Raw genomic sequence first — 6,263 nt, 5'->3', positions numbered from 1 at the left:
ATTTTTTTTAATTTGAAAAAAAAAATTAATTTTTTTTTGAAAAAGTGTTTAAGGAAATCGCCTTTGCAAATACGGACTTCGTTAAGAAAGTTGCCATTTGCAAAGCGACTTACAAGTGAAAAAGGAGTATATTGGTATATAACTTTGAAAAGGGAATTGTTTGATAATTTTTTTGGAAGATGGGGTATTGAAAAAAAAAACCTCACAGAACAACCATCTTATCACTAATCAAAATCTAATTTGATAAATAATTTCATATTAATTAGTTGTATTTGTGTTGGTAAAAAAAAGTAATATCTATTATATATATTTAAAACAGACCCCGCTACTATCTCATAGTATTTCTTCTACGTATGCAAATATTTCTCACATTAGCCAAAAAAGCTGACGTGTACGTCTTCAAGTTCCCTCTACTCAGTTTCTAAATAGCTTTTCCACAAATTCTATACACCATCTACTATCTTATACTATATTTTCTATTTAAATATTATTTCATAATGTTTACTCAAATTTTTATAAATTAATCCCACATTATTATTTCATATCGTCACATTATTATTTCATAAAGTTTGTCCAACATCTTTCATATAAATTCCACATTACTATTCATTTTTTTTATCTGCATTACTCAACTTTACAATTTCGCCTTTACATGCCATCTACTTATACTTTTTTTTGGGTCTGGATTAATCGACTTCACATTTTTGCCTCTACCTATTATCTACTTATTTGCTACATCTTTTTAGAATATATAATATTGAACTTAATAACATAAGAAATTTCTTCATCTTCTTCTGAATTGAAAGTACATATGTCTCTCTTGCTTACCCCTAAAATATATTTCGACAATTTATATGTGCTTTTTATTGTTGTGTGTGTTTTATAGTGGTACTTCTCTTCTATATATTAAAGTGATAAAATTAAATACATATTATTGATATAACTACTATATCAATAATTATTTAACAATTGAGACATAAAATTTCATATTGATTTTTTTAAAAATTCACTTAAATTAAATAAATTAAAATATACCCGTGTAACACGCATGTTAACATTCAGTTATATTAATATATAAGTGTACATAGGTGCGGGTCGACCCGCCAACCTAATCATCCAATCCAACCCAATCCTATTGTTACCTGTATCCAGTCCCTTTAAGGTCCGATCCAACGCAACCCCAGATGAATTAAGTGTTTCTTTGTTAATTATTTGGATTTTGATAACTTTACCTGACATTTGGGACTCTTTCTAACACGCACAAGTAAATTAAGTGATTCCCTAGCATAGGATCAATTAGAGATAGCAGATCTAAGGCAAGACCAGCCACATCAAATCATTCCACTCACCCCACAAGCCACAAACTCAAACATACTTTTATTTTATTTCCTTTTATATTTACTAAGACACAATAAATTGAAATCAGTGTATTTTATACCCGTTTTCTATGTGGAATATTTTCTTCTACTGGATTTTAGCACAGGAAAGACAATTGAAAATAAGGAATGCATCATCACCGTACACCCCTTATTTTAGTGGCTGTCATTTAGTTTTTTCAAACAATAATTTGATTTCGGTTTGATAAAAATCGAAACCTTTGCTAACTTGTAAAGACACCGATTTTGCCATCATTTTCAATACCTCCCTGATTTAGCCACCATATCATATATGCATCTTTTCCTTTTTCAAATTGGTCTATTTTATGGACCCCATTAAAGTATACCTATATTTAATAATTTAAACTTTTGCAATCCACAACCAAAATGAAAGAGTGATACATAGTTCGTAGTAGGTCGGGTGACAAAATTCTTAACTTTAATTAATTTGTGAACAGAAAAAAGTACAAAATTTAGGATGATAATGACTCAAAAAATATTTACCATAATAATTTTATTAGCTGATATTCGAAGCATTTTCAAGGGCCAAACACAAGTGTTATAATATATGCAAGTATTAATTGAAGCCTCCATAACATCTATATATGCCATGATTAGGTATTCAAATTGGAGTTACCGCCGAGACTGCACCCACATCATACCGTAATTATAGTGTGATTGTAATTTACATAAAAATTGCAATGTGGTAAGTGCAACAATTACACAAGAGAACAACGAATTATGTACCAATCAAATAAATTATTTTTCTATTTTACTTTGTTCTTATAACATAAGTTTACAGCGTATTTTAAAAGATTAAATATGTTAAAATGATAAATAGCTGATAATAAATATTTATGAGATATTAAAGATAAAATAAAAAATGAGTTAAAATATTAGTCATAAATTTTAATATTTTGTGTTCATAAAAAATAAATTCATGCCTCAAAGACAACATATGTATTGCAGCAGTTGCAATGTCCACAATCACTATATATAGAACGACAACAGCATCCACAATTTAAAATCGTAACCATAAATATGATTCCAAATGTTTCATTAATGGAATGATTTGGTTGATTTAATATCCGCAACAAGCCTCATCTAATAGCTTGGCTCACTTTTAATTTAACTACCCTTTATGTGCATGCATGCATACTATTTGCTCATGGATATATGGGCAGCCCAAAGATAAATATCCATAAAATCACCTTGATGATTAACAATGTTAATATGGATCACCTTCTACTCTATAAGAAGTTTGCTATTTCTCTTCACTCTCAGTTTAAGACTTAATTTAACTCTCATCAAAATGTGGTTGTCATTGTTGAAGCTTATTTTTCAATTGGTCTAAGAAAATGACATGGCAAAAAAGAAATAATGCACATGTAAAAGGTATGTTTGGTTTGAAAAAAAGTTTTTTTTTTAATTTTTATTTTTTAATTTTTCCTTTTAATTGTAAAACTAACACATTTTTTCCTTTAAATTGAAAGCATGAAAATGAAACCAAGTGAATACAACGTAATAGTTTTGTAAGAACATGAAAAGAAAACAAGACATTATCTCACACCAAACACACCCTCCATTTTCAAACTAACATATCAATAGGTTGAGAAAAATAATTATCAATAAAATTGTACTTATCTTATATGTAGTCATGGGAATGCTCCCTACTTCAAAATAGTTGAACCTAACTGTGGTACTTACATGAGAAAAAGAAAGTCTAATATAGCCAATGACAACTTGCCGGTAGAGGGATAGCCATAAACTTATCTGGTCGCCGGCAAGTCATCCTTGGCTGCACTATACTCTCTGCCTCTTCATGTAAGTTCCTCTTAGGAAGGGACTAGATGCTTATTTTCTTCTTCACGAAGGTAATTGATCCCTATGGTTGCTGTTTTATATGATATATATTAGATTTTGCATTCATCTATATTCTAAAAGTAGCAAGTGGCCATATGATATCTGCCAACCAAAAGTAGAGCCAAATTGCAATTTTACCAAAATTATCCAAAACCTTGCTTGATTGGGCTTAGAAAATAGGGGACCAATTCAAGCAATTTGGCCCACACTTTCCCCCTTTAAGTGTCATCTATATCCTATAAATTATTATGAAAGAAAGATAGGAATCTTGCATTGCCCTTCAATTTGTATGGGTAAAGATGGTGACTTTTATTTCTTATTTATGTTTGTGTGGCTTGAAGCTTGTAAATTGTAGTAATTAATTGGATAAATCACTATTTTTGTCTCCGAGTGAGGATAGCACAATCATTTTTAGTCTCTAACTCAAGAATATGTCATAAATAAAATAATATTGAAAAATATGTTCTTTCTTCAAAGACATAACACAACATTTTGAAAGAAAAAAAACCAGTTTGTATTTGCTAAGAAAGGAATTCAAAAATTCATCCTACACACAAAAAATCAATCTTTTCAAGATTTCATCCATGGTAATGGTGGGTAGTTTGGTTTCTATGTTTTTAAATTTTCAATTATAACTTCATCATCTCTTTTATTCTCTCTATAGTTGAGATCCATCCATTTTTTTCTTCTCTTTTCCATCTCATATCGATTTTACAACTTCACAAAAGAGGATACTTAAATTGAAAGACAAAAAAAGGAGAGAAAAGAGAAAGACTTTTTTGAGAGAGATTAAACTAAGACGTTTGAAGGAGTGAAAAATCAATTTAAAATTTTGACCAATATTAAAATTACAATGCCATATATATTAATAAACCAAGATAATGGTTTACGGGTAATTAATTGGTTAGTGAGAAGATGTGAAAAAAGTAATACTAAGAGCATAGGATTTGATAATGACCCGTGAAAAATTGGAATCCCTAAAATGAAGGGATATGAGACGATTAATAGTGATGCGCATTTAAATTTCGTGGCCAAGGATGACATCTATGTCGGTCATTAATTAATTATATGTAACAAAGTAGTATTCTTTTCTATAACAAGGCACACTGGCTTTAGCATATTAATTAATTAATCATAATGTTTATGGATAAAGTTTATGACAAGACGTTTCCTTTTGATTTCATTTTCACATCATTTTTTACATGACCTTTAGGAAATTGGATTCCACATAGTAGTTAGCGTGTAGATGCAGTAAATGATTTAGCATTCAATTTGAGGACTTAATATCGTATAAAACTATTGAAATTATTAAATTGTATAATCGGAATTAGAATTATAGTTTAGTAAATTGTATTTTTGTATAGAGTAACCCAAATAGGGTCAATCATATAAGAGCCATTTATAGCCAAGCATTTTTTGATGATTATGATAGTGAAAACATGAGGGACCCATGTAATGTTGGTTTATAACCCCTTTTGTTGACAAATCCATTATGTGAATCGCAGGTGTATTATATTGTCCGTTTGTTGAATGATCCATACATATCTACAACTTTATTCCCCAAAATTGATTTCACCCTTTAATTTTATAGTGCTCCAAAAAGTTTGAGGTCACAGACCTGTTAATTATTACAACCTTAAACACAGGTCCATACCTTTCGCCGCTACACATTGGTTTGCTCCTTATGTATCTATATATTCAAAAGCACAAAAATACACAAAGTACCTCTTGTCACATGACATGCTTTCGGTGGTTTTGTCTTGTTTTGTTTTTTTAGATTATTATGTTTGTTTTATAGATGAAAAAAGAGGTGAAGATTGAATTTATTTTTGTTAGTTTCCTAATATCTAGGACTACTTTATTATAGTGAGTCCGAAATTGGAAGAGGGACTATATTTTGTATAGTTTGTGGGGTTCAGATATGGAAGAGTATTTCCCTATTTGATGGTGAAACAAGTGACCAAATTTACAGACTATCCAAAATTCAAACCCATATATAATTTGTTCATTTCCTCCCATTCCAAATTCACTCATAAATTGCCTGCATTTCAATAAAAATATAGTGTACCATTGTAGAAGGGTGACCAGGATCCATATATACAAGATTAATCCAATGTGAACAAGATGATACTATTATATTGTAGTTAACAACTGAACTAGCATCATTAAAGCATCATTAAATAAATAGAAAACTGAAAAAACAAATCCTAAAAGTAGCCACATCCATTTTGATACACAATCTAGGAGATACACAAAGTTGGCAAAAAAAAATTGAGTCCACATTTATCAAATTGTTTTTACTACCCAAAAAGGGAGAAAAGAAGAGATCGAGAACTATTTGCCACATATGAGATTGAATTGCTCTAAAATCCTGTAAATATAAATCAACACAAATAAAGTTACAAGTACTTTCCATCTATATTTCAAAATATAAAATAATATAGTTAAATTAATATTTAAGTTTCTATTCAAGAATTATATATAATGTTGATTTTATTCTATTGTATAAATAAATTAACAAGAAAAAAGAGAAAAAGAAAACCTTAAAAAGCAGTAATGATGAGAGTCTAAGGTCGTTCCAAATAAAGTGAAGCACCTTCTAAGCTAGCATAGCTAAACATTTTTCATCAAATGGAGCAGTAAATAAAAAACTCCTCCATTTTTATAATAGGCAAATGATAAAAACTCTAGTTTTCTACCTTGCTAAGAGACTCGAGTTGAAAATTTTAACACTGGAGAATCCATCAATGTGTGTGTGAATGGTCCTTAATTAATCCATTATTTTGTGAAATAAAAGGGAATTTAAACCTCCAAAGTGACTGCAAACAAGCAACAGCGCGTGCATGAAAAACAGTAGTCGCACAAAATAGAAGCTGCAATCCATATATACTCTGTTTTGTATAAGATTTTAATTTTAACATGTTTTTCTTACTTCTAAAATTGATATACAAATATGTTTTATTGCTAATTTGATATAATTTGTGTTCACTTTTTTGTTTGATTATGTCGTGCTCCCTAGTGCTA

This window comes from Cicer arietinum, chromosome 4 (assembly GCF_000331145.2).
Source record: "Cicer arietinum cultivar CDC Frontier isolate Library 1 chromosome 4, Cicar.CDCFrontier_v2.0, whole genome shotgun sequence".
Taxonomy (NCBI): domain Eukaryota; kingdom Viridiplantae; phylum Streptophyta; class Magnoliopsida; order Fabales; family Fabaceae; genus Cicer; species Cicer arietinum.
The sequence above is the reverse complement of the archived record's forward strand: the minus strand, read 5'-3'. Positions refer to the sequence as shown.